The sequence below is a fragment of the Mandrillus leucophaeus genome, unplaced genomic scaffold (genome assembly GCF_000951045.1).
Source record: "Mandrillus leucophaeus isolate KB7577 unplaced genomic scaffold, Mleu.le_1.0 Scaffold274, whole genome shotgun sequence".
Taxonomy (NCBI): domain Eukaryota; kingdom Metazoa; phylum Chordata; class Mammalia; order Primates; family Cercopithecidae; genus Mandrillus; species Mandrillus leucophaeus.
In genome coordinates this window covers 836,249-849,711 of record NW_012102854.1, presented here as the reverse complement: position 1 = coordinate 849,711, position 13,463 = coordinate 836,249, and the positions used below count along the sequence as shown (strand labels likewise).

General features: G+C 43.0%; 1 protein-coding gene across 4 annotated transcripts in view; it reads left to right on the top strand.

The window, feature by feature from the left end:
- Nucleotides 1–13,463, top strand: part of ZNF146 (zinc finger protein 146) — a 39,410-nt gene that overhangs the window by 18,607 nt on the left and 7,340 nt on the right. The window contains exons 3-4 of one of the 4 annotated variants that reach the window (XM_011984802.1): nt 1,051–1,147; nt 5,820–5,887. The exons of 2 other annotated variants lie outside the window; for them this stretch is intronic. The gene's annotated coding sequence lies outside the window, so the exon portion shown is untranslated. Of the gene's footprint in view, nt 1–1,050; nt 1,148–5,811; nt 5,888–10,135; nt 10,141–13,463 lie in introns of those variants that run through there. One more of the 4 variants, XM_011984804.1, reaches the window with a different exon arrangement.

The following is a 13,463-nucleotide window of genomic DNA, read 5'->3' as shown; positions in this document are numbered from 1 at the left end:
GTCTCGATCTCCTGACCTCGTGATCCGCCCGTCTCGGCCTCCCAAAGTGCTGGGATTACAGGCTTGAGCCACCGCGCCCGGCCGGCTTTTTTACTTTCTGAAGAGACGAGGTCTCACTATGTTTCCCAGACTGGTCTCGAACTCCTGAGCTCAAGCAGCCCTCCTCTCTTGGCTTCCCAAAGTGTTGGGATTACAGGTGTGAGCCACTGCACCCAGCCAAGATGTTCCTTCTGAATCATAATCTTTAAAAATAATTTTTTTTTTTTAGCTGCTGTATAAATAAGATGTCATTGTTTGGATGCACCATAGTTGATTCAGTTAATCCAGTTATTGAGTATTTGGTTTGTTTCCAGTCTTCTGCTGTTGCTAACAATGCAGTAATGAATAACTTTTATGTGTGCCATTTTATACTGACACAGGAGTAGCTCTAAACTAGACTGCTATTAATACAAATGGCACTGCCCAGTGGGTAAGTACTTACACTCCCACGAACATGTGCAAGAGCACCTTCCCCTCAAGCTCACCATGTGTAGTGTTGAATATTTGATATTTAGCTAGGGGCATAAGAGACAATCAGAACTTCAGTGTAGGTTTCATTTACATCCCTTCTTATGAGTGAGAGAGAATTTTTTTTTATATGTTTAAAGACCCGTATGTATTAATCTAGAAACTGTCTATTCATATCCTTTTCACCATTTTTCTATGGGGTGTCTTTTCCTTAGAGGAGCTGTTTATACATTAGAAAGGTTAACCCTATATGAAATGAGTGGTGGTTTTTTTTTTTTTTAAGTTTTTCATTTGCATTTGACATTGTTCACAGTGGTTGTTTCTTTTTTGTTTAATCTTGCAGAATCAGGAGGTTTTGTTTGTTTCAATTTAGTAATAATAGTTTTTTTTTTTTTAAACATAGCTATGCTTAGAATGAGCTCCCTGTGGTTGGTGAGCACAGAGGCATCCCCGCACCACACCAAAGAGCTTTTTATTTATGTTTTTTTTGTTTTTTTTTGTTTGTTTTTTTTTTGAAACGGAGTCTCGCGCTGTGTCACCCAGGCTGGAGTGCAGTGGCGCGATCTCGGCTCACTGCAAGCTCTGCCTCCCAGGTTCACGCCATTCTCCTGCCTCAGCCTCCGAGTAGCTGGGACTACAGGCGCCCGCCACCTCGCCCGGCTAGTTTTTTGTATTTTTAGTAGAGACGGGGTTTCACCATGTTAGCCAGGATGGTCTCGATCTCCTGACCTCGTGATCCACCCGCCTCGGCCTCCCAAAGTGATGGGATTACAGGCTTGAGCCACCGCGCCCGGCCTTTTGTTTTTTTTGTTTTTGTTTTTGTTTTTTTGAGATGGTGTCTCGCTGTGTCGCCCAGGCTGGAGTGCAAAAAAGGGTCTTTACGTTCACTATTTTTAAGATGCCACTTTGATTATATACTAAATTCTCACATTTATTTGGTCTGTTTCTGGGTGTGAGCAGAAAGACTGAGGACACTGCTATAGCCCAGGTGTAACAACCAGGGAAAATATTTATCTTTTTACTATTGAGGCTTTATCATTGTGTTTTACTTTGTGGTATAGTTAGTCTCCTAATTGCTCGTCGTTTTCAGTGGTTCCTGGCTATTCTTGCTTGTTTATTTTTCTTTGTAAACTTTAGGATTAGCTTGTCTAGTTCCAGAAGGGGAAAAGATAGAACTTATTTTGTTATTTTTATTGAGATTGCATTAAATTTGTAATATAACTTGGGAATAGGGACATTTTTATGACATTAAATATTCTTTTTATGTGCGTGGTATGTATTCTGATTTCTTTTTGGGTCGTCTGGGGTGTTTAAAATTTTTTTTCATACAGATTTGGACACTTCTTAGTAAGTTTATTTCTGGATATTTTGTTTTATGTTGCTATTATGAATGGAGTCATTTTTGCTATATATAAAGCTGTTGATTTCTACATATTAATATTATTCCCTGTTTTCCTTACTTAGTTATTTGTAATTAGATTACATAATTGAGGCAGTGGGCATCCTTGTCTGTTTAGAATCTAATAGAAATGCCTTCAGTGTTTTTCTGTTACTTTTATTATGATGATTTGCTTTTCAATGTTTTTACATTAGATACTGGCTTTTGGGGTCAGATATAGGTTATGATTATATAAATATAGATTACCCACGCTGCCTGGGTCGGTGGGGGTGTGAGCAGAAAGACTGAGGATACTGCTAATAGCCCAGGTGCAACAACCAGGGAAAATCTATTAATTGAGGAAACAAAAATCCCTCAAAATTTCATTATTGCATCCTTAAAAAAAAATCAAATGGAACAATAATAGGATGTCCATTCCTATACTTCTGTTTACTGTCCATTCGCTTCTTTTGGGTGACTGTTTCTTTACTCATTTCCTCTGTTTTTCTTTTGCAGTCTGTAGCTTTGCTTGCTTCTTAAAATTTTCGTCTTAAGTTCATTTTGTTATGTTTCAGTTTTCATCTGCTTTGTGATTCTTAATTTTTTTTTTTTTTCCGGCTCACTGCAACCTCAACCTCCCAGGCTTAAGCAGTCCTTTTGTCTCAACCTTGCAAGTAGCTGGGACTACAGGTACATACCACCACACCTGGCTAATTTTTTGTATTTTTGTTTAGTGATAAGGTCTCACTTTGTTGTGCAGGCTGGTCTTGAACTCCTGGGCTCAAGCAGTCTACCCACCTCAGCCTCTCAAAGTGCTGGAATTACAGGCATGAGTCACCAAGCCCTCCTCCTGCTTTGTGATTCTTTTTGTTTTGTTTTGTTTTTTTTGTTTTGAGACAGGGTCTTGCTTTGTCACCCAGGCTGGAGGGCAGTGGCGTGATCATGGCTCGCTGCAACGTCCACCTCCCAGGCTCAAGCAATCCTCCTGTTTCAGCCTCCCAAGTAGCTGGGACTACAGACGTTTACCACATCACACCCTGCTAATTTTTGGATCTGGATTTTTTGCAGAGTTGGGATCTTGCCATGTTGCCTAGGCTGGTCTTGAACTTCTGAGCTCAAGTGATCCTGCCCACCTTGGCTTCCCAAAGTGCTGGGATTACTGGCATGAGCCACTGCATCCAGCCCACAGTAACATTCTCCCTGTGTCTTCACCAGCAGTGATAGTCTGACAGCTGGCAAGTTCCCATTTCTGTTCTAGCCCTATTCTGAGCTCCTGATCTGTATATCCAACTGCCTAATGGATCTGTGTGCCTGCATGTGTTCAGAAACCTACACTCTGAATGTACAGAATCTCAAACTTGATCTCCCTCCTGCAAGTTGCTTCCAGCCAACTCACCTCGGGTTCCTGTCATGTATGTTTTGGTTTAAATCATGCTCTAAGCCTTATGTCTCTGACACAGTCCATTAGGAATTGGTGATCAAGCTTTTTCAACATATAGTGGATGGGGGGGTATATATGTGATAGAAACTTAAATTTTTTATGATCATGCTTTTTTATTTGATTACAACTTTATAGAAAAGTTGGAATAGTAGAACAGAGAAGTCCCATATATCCTTTACCCAGTTTCACCAATCATTTACATTTTGGTGGTTTTATTTTTCCTTCTCTCTCCAAATGTGTATGATTTTTTTTTTTCCTGAACCATTTGAAACTAGTTGTGGACATGCTTCCTTTATCTATAAATACTTCAGCATGCATTTCCAAGAACAAAAACTTCTCTTTCGTAACTACAGTACGGTGATCAAAATCGGGAAGTTTAACATTGATACATTAGTATTATTTAATCCAAAGTCGATATTCAAATTTGGTCAGTCATCCCAATAATGTCTACTATTGATCAAAAAAATTTTGGAGGGCCACGTGCGGTGGCTCATACCTGTAATCCTAGCCCTTTGGGAGGCCGAGGTGGGTTGGGAGTTCAAGACCAGCCTGACCAACACAGAGAAACCCCGTCTCTACTGAAAATACAGAATTAGCGGGGCATAGTGGCACATGCCTGTAGTCCCAGCTACTCGGGAGGCTGAGACAGGAGAATCGCTTGAACCTGGGAGGCGGAGGTTGCGGTGAGCTGAGATCGCGCCACTGCGCTCCAGTCTGGGCAACAAGAGTGAAACTCCATCTCAAAAAAGAAAAAAAATTTTTTTTGGCTGGGCGCGGTGGCTCATGCCTGTAATCCCAGCACTTTGGGAGGCTGAGGTGGGCGGATCACCTGAGGTCAGGAGTTCAAGACCAACCTGGCCAACATGGTGAAACCCCGTCTCTACTAAAAATACAAAAATTAGCTGGGTGTAGTGGCGCGCGCCTGTAATCCCTGCTACTCGGGAAGCTGAGGCAGGAGAATGGCTTGAACCCGGGAGGCAGATGTTGCAGTGAACCAAGATCACATCACTGCACTCCCAGCCTGGGCAACAGAATGAGTCTCTGTCTCAAAAAAAATCTGTCTCAAAAAAATATATATATATATGTGTGTGTGTGTGTGCGCGCGCGTGTGTGTGTGTGTGTGTGTATATATATATATATATTTTTTTTTTTCTGTTGGAGTGCAGTGACTATTCATAGGCATGATCATGTATTTGCAGCCTCAAGTCCTAGGCTCGAGTGATCTTCCTGTCTCAGCCTCCTGAGAAGCTGGTACTGCATGTGCACACCACTACACCTGGCTTAAAAATGTTTTTTGAACTAATGGATAAACCTATATTCTAGGATGTTTCTTTTCTTTTTTATGACAAGGTCTCACTTTGTCAGGCCACCTTGAACTCCTGGGCTCAAGTCATCCTCCCACCTCAGCCTCTTAAGTAGCTGAGACTATAGGCGCAGCGCACACCATTGCTCCCAGCTAATTTTGTATTTTTGTAGAGACAGGGTCTCGCTATGTTGTCTAGCCTGGTCTTGAACTCCGGGACTCAGATGATTCACCCACTTCCAGCCTCCTGAAGTGCTGGGATTATAGGTGTGAGCCACTGCACCTGGACCAGGACATTTCTAATATGAAATAGGGCATGGCACGGTGGCTTACGCCTGTAATGCCAGCACTTTGGGAGGCTGAGGTGGGTGGATCACCTAAGGTCAGGAGTTCGAGACCAGCCTGGCCAACATGGTGAAACTCTGTCTCTGCTAAAAATACAAAATTAGCCAGGTGTGGTGGTACACACCTGTAATCCCAGCTACTCAGGAGACTGAGGCAGGAGAACTGCTTGAACCCAGGAAGCGGAGGTTGCAGTGAGCTGAGATTCCACCATTGCACTCCAGCCTGGGCAACAAGAGCGAAACTTTGTCTCAAAAAAGAAAGAAAGAAAGAAAGAATTTCACTCAGTATAATGCAAAGAGGGTAAATAGTAGGACTCCAGGAACATGTTTGAGTTTTTATTCTTGAGTACTGTCAGAACAACTTCCTACACATTGTGCCCATGTGCTTTAGTTCTGATGGGAACATGTTGTTAAGGTCGGACGTGAGTGTTGAATTCATCTACGAATAGGGGTTGTAGTTAAATTCCTCTCAGGACCCTGCGTGGGAGTGTAGTGCTAGAGAAAAACAGCAACCACTCACACGAGGTGTGAATAGCTCTCTGTGTGAGTAAAATTCTGAAAGTTAATTCTCGCTTTTTCCCATTTGTGGATGTGTGTAGACTTTAAATGGTTTAATGAGCATGGCTTTGAAGTTTAGGATTCTAATGGCCCTAGTCCTTCTGCTCATATGATTGTGTGTGCTTTAGTCAGTAAGGCAGAAGGTCATTACTTTGTTCTGTGCATCTTTGGAAATTGCACCCTCATTCTTCAGAAGGCCAGGAGACCCCGGGGCTCAACCTGAGTTCTAGGATGGTACTTTGGCCTCAGCATTAACGTTGTAATGCTCTGTCATTTCCCCAGTAGCAGGTTCTGTGATCCTCTGTTGAAGCCAGAAGACAAACTGTGTGGTGGAGAAGTGGGAAGGGTCTGTGCAGGTGAGTCAGTGACAGGCAGGCCACAGTTTTTCAGTCAGCATTAATACCTCTGAAGTGCTTCGAAGGATGTTTTCTTACAGGCTCTAGACGTAGAGTATTGTTTGTTGTGAGTTTTCTAGATTCCTGAATGACGCTTCCAGTCATCATTTTTGTGTGTTTCATTCTTCTTCTTCACCAGATTCTAGAGGGGCCAGGCGCCCCTCCTATTGCTGTTCTGACGTCAGCCTTCCTTCTTCGTCTGTGCTGCCACTGCAGTGGCTGTTCTCCTTCATCCTTGTCCCGTTTCCTGTCCTCACTCATTGTCCTTTATACTTTGTAAGACCTTACATATTGTCTGATATTTAAGTTCCTTTTTGTTACTACCTTCTCTCATCCTCTCAGAGACTGAATGCCTCAGAATTATTTTTTACACCTGTTCTCACACTTCCTGTTGTCTTCTCATTTACCTCTGCCATCGTAGATCCGTGGACTCCTCTGCCTCCCTTCCTTCTGCCACCATGTACCACTGTCATAAGTTGTTGACCTAGAAATCAGTTTTCCCTATGCTACTTTTATGTGTGGGGGCATATATGTATGGCACAATCACAGCTCACTGCGGCCTCAGCTGCCTGGGCTGAAGTGATCCTCCAGTCTCAGATTCCCGAAAAAAATCTCCTCTTAGCTCCGACTCTTAGTCCTGCAGTTTTTTTGTAAAGTTGTGGTCATGTTTAAGAGTGTCACATATATCCTTCTTGAGGTAGCCTAGGAATAAGCCAGTATATTATATCTGTGCTGCAAATAAGTATGTATATAAGCCCTAATTTTTCCTTTTCATGTAAATGGTGGTATATATTCTATTATGTACATAAGTTTTTTTCTTAGAATTCTCTGTCAACACATAATTTGTTATTTATTTATTCATTTTTTTGGAGACAGAGTTTTGCTGTATCACGCAGGCCAGTCTTGGCTCACTGCAACCTCTGCCTCCTGGGGTCAAGAGATTCTTGTGCCTCAGGCTCCCAAGTAGCTGGGATTACAGGTATGTGCCTCCACACCTGGCTAATTTTTGTATTTTTTGTAGAGATGGGGTTTTGCCATGTTGGCCAGGCTGGTCTCCAGCTCCTGTCCCCAAGTGATCCACCGTGAGCCACCGTGCCTGGCTGACACGTAATTTACCTAACCTGCCTCCTACTAATGGACATTTAGGTTGTTTCTAAGCTTCTGCTATTGAAGACACAAGTATGTATACTTGTTTATATTGCTTTGCAGAAATATGAAGATTCAAAAGTACATAGCATTTACTTTTAAGTGGAATGCTGGGTCAAAGTTATGTTTATAAATTTAACTGAGATAAGCACATTGCTCTCAGAAGAAGTAAACCCATTTATGTTTCTACCAACCTGATATATTCACATCCTACAAGTATTTATTGCATGATATGTACTAGGTACTATTTCAGATGCTAGGGAAATGTCAGCTATCAAAACAGTCAAAAATTTCTTCCTCCTAGGGACTGTGTTGTAATTGGGGGAGACAAACAATGAATAAATACTTAAAAAATATATACTATCAGATAGTGATAAGTGCTATGGAAAGAAGTAAGGGAGACTGGCATAGAGAGGGGTAGTTGGGGTTATAATTTTAAATCGGCTTGGTGGGGAAAGGTCTCACTGAATACCATTCGAAAAAGATCTGAAGAGTGTGAGAGTGGGCGTGCAGTATTGGGTGGAAGATCAGTAGCCAGAAAGAACAAAAATGTTAAAAGCCTTAAGGCAGGAGAAGCTTGCTGTCCCATTCAGAGAACAGTGATCAGGGCTGTGGACTGGAAGAGAGAGGGCAAAAGGGAATAAGAGTAGCAGTGGTTAGGTAACAGGTCAAATCACATCTTCGGCATTGATTCGGAGTGATTTTGGAGACTCAACAGAGGGCCGACCTACCTATCTTCCTTCCTTCCTTCCTTCCTTTTCCTTTTCCTTTTCCCTTTCCTTTTCCTTTTCCTTTCTTTGAGTCTGAGTCTTGCTCTATCACCCAGGCTGGAGTATAGTGGCGCAATCTTGACTCACTGTAACCTCTATCTTCCAGGTTCAAGCGATTCTCCCGCCTCAGCCTCTTGAGTAGCTGGGATTACAGGCGCCTGCCACCACGCCTGGCTAATTTTTATATTTTTAGTAGAGACAGAGTTTCACCGTGTTGGCCAAGGCTGGTCTCGAACTCCTGGCCTCAAGTGATCCACCTGCCTTGGCCTCCCAAAGTAATGGGATTCCAGGCGTGAATCACTGCTCCCAGCGTATCAGAGGGCTTTCAGCAGAGGAATGATGAGATCAGAATTACATTTTGAAAGGAATAATCAGGTCTGTTATATAGAAAATAAACTATGTAGGGGCCAAGGCTATAAGGTTAATTGGAGGCCTTTTTCTTTTTTTTTTTTTTGAAAAAACACAAATTTTAAAGTTCAAGAGGGCACAATTTTCTATCTCCCTAAATTTCTGACTTTTGTATCCAACTGTCTACTTGAACACTCATTTATATGATCAACAGACATGTCATAAGTAACAAGTCCAAAAGAAAACTCCTGATTTGTCTCAAAAATTTCTAGGTGAAGAAATCTTGTCTCAAAAATCTGAGTGAGAAAGTGATGGTGGTTTAGTGACAGGTAGTCAGATTTTTTTTCTGTTTTTGTTTTTGTGACTGAGTCACCCTCTGTTGCCCAAGCTGGAGTACAATGGCATGATCTCAGCTGACTGCAACCCCACCTCCCAGGTTCAAACGATTCTCCTGCCTCAGCCTCCTAAGTAGCTGGGACTACAGGTGCAAGCAACCATGCCTGGCTAATTTCTGTGTTTTTAGTAGAGATGAGGTTTCACCATGTTGGCCAGGATGGTCTCTCTCTCTCCTGACCTTGTGATCCACCTGCCTCGGCCTCCCAAAGTGCTGGGATTACAGGCGTGAGCCACCGCGCCCGATCTGTCTGGTTTTTAAAATAGTTTAAAGGAATAGCTTACAGATTGTATGTGGGATATGAGAAAAAAGAGTCCGAGGTTTTGATTTGAAAAACTGGAAGAAAATGGATTATCATTTAGTGAGATAGGAAGTCTATAGAAATTTTTGAGAAAGATCAGGAGTTTTCTTTTGGACTTGTTGCTTGTGACATGTCTATTGATCATATAAATGAGTATTCAAGTAGACAGTTGGATACAGAAGTCAGGAATTTAGGGAGATAGAAAATTGTGCCCTCTTGAACTTTAAAATTTGTGTTTTTTGTTTGTTTGTTTGTTTTTTTAAAGAAAATCGTGCCTTCCTCTGTCCTGCTATACTAACAGGCTGCTTTATTCGAGGGTGGTGTGTCTTTCCTTGCTAAGCCCTACGTTCCCTACCATTCAGGGATGTCAGTGGGTCCATCAAATTTCCTTCAACCAGTGTAACATTCCTGGATTCCATGATTGCATGCAAGGAGCTGTGATGAGGCCCTTGAAGCTGTCCTATGGTTGTGGAGAGCACCATACATAAGGGCTCTTCTTGTCCATACTTAGTGGTTCATGCCTGTATTCCCAGCACTTTGGGAGGCCAAAGTTGGAGGATTGCATGAGACCAGCCTGGGCAACATAGCAAGTCCCTGTTGCTGCAAAAAAAATTTTAATTAGCCCGGTGTGGTGGCACACACCTGTAGTCCCAGCTACCTGAAGGCTGAGGCAGGAGGATCGCTTGAGCCCAGAGGTGCAAGGCTGCAGTGAGCTATGGTTGAATCACTGCATTCCCACATGGGCGACAAAGCAAGAACCTATCTCTGTTTTTAAAAATAAATAGATAAGAAAGGACTCTTTCTTTTTTTTTTTTTTGTTTTTTGTTTTTTGAGATGGAGTCTTGCACTGTCGCCCAGGCTGGAGTGCAGTGGCACGATCTCGGCTCACTGCAAGCTCCGCCTCCCGGGTTCACGCCATTCTCCTGCCTCAGCCTCCCAAGTAGCTGGGACTACAGGCGCCCGCCACCACGCCCGGCTAGTTTTTTTTTGTATTTTTAGTAGAGACGGGGTTTCACCGTGTTAGCCAGGATGGTCTCAGTCTCCTGACCTCGTGATCCGCCCGTCTCGGCCTCCCAAAGTGCTGGGATTACAGGCTTGAGCCACCGCGCCCGGCCAAGGACTCTTTCATAGAAGAGTAATGGCAGCTGCCTACTCACATCCTCTCTCATGTGACATGAGAATTATAACTACTTCCTACTCTTAACATTTTTTTTCTTTTCCACAGACATAAAAAGTAGATAGAGAGCCAGGCGCGGTGGCTCACACCTGTAATCCCAGCACTTTGGGAGGCCGAGGTGGGTGGATCACCTGAGGTCGAGAGTTCGAGACCAGCCTGACCAACATGGAGAGACCCCCTCTCTACTAAAAATACAAAAATTAGCTGGTCGTGGTGGCACATGCCTGTAATCCCAACTACTCAGAAGGCTGAGGCAAGAGAATCACTTGAACCCAGCAGGCAGAGGTTGCTGTGAGCCGAGATTGCGTCATTGTACTCCTGCCTGGGCAACGAGAGCGGAAAAAAAAAGAGGTTGATAGAGATGTTGTCTACAATTTTAGAAGAATAAATATTTCTTCTTTTTGAGACGTGGTTTCGCTCTGTTGTCCAGGCTGGAGTACAATGGTGCCCATCGTGGCTCACTGCAACCTCTGCCTCCTGGGTTCAAGTGATTCTCCTGCCTCAGCCTCTTGAGTAGCTGGGCCTACAGGTGCCCACCACCATACCCGGCTAATTTTTGTATTTTTTTGGAAACCAGTTTTCACCATGTTGGCCAGACTGGTCTCAAACTCCTGACCTCAAGGGATCTGCCCACCTCTGCCTCTTAAAGTGCTAGGATTACAGGTAGGAGCCACTATACCCGGTCTCATTCTTAAGTTAGAAGTAACTGTAATCTCAGTTCTTATTTTGGCATCTCTAGAGTTTCCGTCTTGCCTTACACAGTTTTACCTGTTTATGGGACAGACAGCTGTCTAATTTCATTCTCATTGTGTCAGAATGCTACCCACATTACAATTTTCATCCCATTATTTTCAGATCCACATTTTGCTTCAGACCAGTTTCATGTTATTTCTGGATTATTTCTTTTCTCAAGATCTTTGTAATAGAATCAGTCAAGCCTTAAAAAGACACACTAAGCTCTCTTTAATAGAGAACAAAGGGCCAGGCACGGTGGCTCACATCTGTAGCCAAGGCGGCAGATCTCTTGAGCCTAGGAGTTCTAGACCAGCCTGGACAACATGGTGAGACCCCAAATCTTTTTTTTTTTTTTTTTTTTTTTTTAAAAAGGCCAGGCTCGGTGGCTCATGCCTGTAATCCCAGCACTTTGGGAGCTGAGGCAGGCAGATCACCTGAGGTCAAGAGTTTGAGACTGGCCTGGCCAACATGATAAAACCCTGTTTCTATTAAAAATACAAAAATTAGCTGGGCGTTGTGGTGCACACCTATCATTCCAGCTACTCGGGAGGCTGAGGCAGCAGAATCGGTTGAACCCGGGAGGCGGAGGTTTCTGTGAACTGAGACTGCACTCCAGCCTGGGCAAGAGAGCAAGACTCCATCTAAAAAAAAAAAAACCATACAAATTATGTGACTATGAATATGAACATATTTCTGTTTATAAAATTTTTGAATCTTGGCCTTTGATTATGAAATATTCTACTTGTGTAGGTACTACTTATCATATAAACTTGAATTCAATTTTCATTAAATGTTTCTGTTACTTCTGCCTTTTTTCATCTTCCCTCTGCTTGTCCATTACTTCATGTTTTCCAGAGGAACTTACAAGTCCTCAGTAAATGATATCTTAAACATATTTTTAGATTTTGCTGTCTACAGTCTGCATCATAATCCTGTTGAAAGGCAGGTCCATGTTTTATTTTTCTGATCAGTAGTTTGAGAATGCATGAGGCGCTGTTAAATCTATGAATTTTTTGTGTGGAAGTATTGATCAGTTCTTTTTTCTTTTCTTTTCTTTTTTGAGACATACTCTTGCACTGTCACCCACACTGGAGTGCAGTGGTGCAGTCTGGGCTCACTACAACCTCCATCTCCCAGGTTCGAGTGATTCTCCTGCCTCAGCCTCTTGAGTAGCTGGGATTATAGGTGTGTGCCACCACAGCCAGCTAATTTTTTGTATTTTTGGTAGAGACGAGGTTTCGCCACGTTGGCCAGGCTTGTCTTAAACTCTTGGCCCCTGGAATTACAGGTGTGAGTCACCATGCCCAGCCATTCAATTATTTTTTCATATGAACATTTTTTAAATAAAACAAATGGTGAAAGAATAGTAAAACAGTCTCTTATGTACCCCATGTGGATTCAATCATTAATATTTTGCCACGCTTTTGTATGTCTGTATCCGTGTGTTTATTTTGTGTGCTGAGGCATCACGATGTTTTACTTCTAAAAAATTAGAGATATATATTTTCTACCAAAAAGGGGAGTTCCTGGCCAGGTGTGGTGGCTCATGCCTGTAATGCCAGCACTTTGGGAGGTGGAGGTGGGCGGATCACCAGATTTCAGGAGTTTGAGATCAGCCTGACCAACATAGTGAAACCCTGTCTCTACTAAAAATACAAAAATTAGGCATGGTGACGCATGCCTGTAATCCCAGCTACTTGGGAGGTTGAAGCAGGAGGCCAAGGTTGCAGTGAGTTGAGATTGCGTCACTGCACACCAGCCTGGGCGACAAAGTAAGACTCAGTCTCAAAAAAAAAACAAAAAAAACAAAAAACAAAAAAGAGCTCCCCGTATATAATGAAATACCATTATCACACCTTAGAAGATTAACCATATTGTCCTAATATTATAGACTACCCAGACTATGTTCACATTTTTCCAATTGTCCCCAGAATGCCTTCCATAGTTTTTTTAAATTCTAGGCCGTAATCAGGGTTCAAGCTTTGCATCTGGTTGCTATCTCTTAAAAATCTAAACTTTTCTTTCTGTCTAGGCATGGGGGTTCACGCTTGTAATCCCAGCATTTTGGGAGGACAAGGCAGCCAGATCATCTAAGGTCAGGAGTTCAAGACCAGCCTAGCCAACATGGCGAAACCCCATCTCTACTAAAAATGCAAAAATTAACTGACTGTGGTGGCATACGCTTGTAATCCCAGCTACTTGGGAAACTGAGGCAGGAGACTTGCTTGATCTTGGGAGGTGGAGATTGCAGTGAGCTAAAATGGTGCCATGCATTCCAGCCTAAGGTACAGAGCAAGACTCTTTGTCTCCAAAAAAAAAAAAAAAAAAAATTCTGGGAGCCACTTCCAGGAAGATGTATAGATTCTAAAAAGGTTAAAAGGCCAGGCGCAGTGGCTCACACCTGTAATCCCAACACTTTGGGAGGCCAAGATGGGCAGATCACAAGGTCAGGAGATCGAGACCATCCTGGCTAACACGGTGAAACCCTGTCTCTACTAAAAATACAAAAAGTAGCCGGGTGCGGTGGCGGGCGCCTGTAGTCCCAGCTACACGGGAGGCTGAGGCAGGAGAATGGCATGAACCTGGGAGGCGGAGCTTGCAGTGAGCCAAGATTGCGCCACTGCACTCCAGCCTGGGTGACAGAGCAAGACTCCATCTCAAAAAAA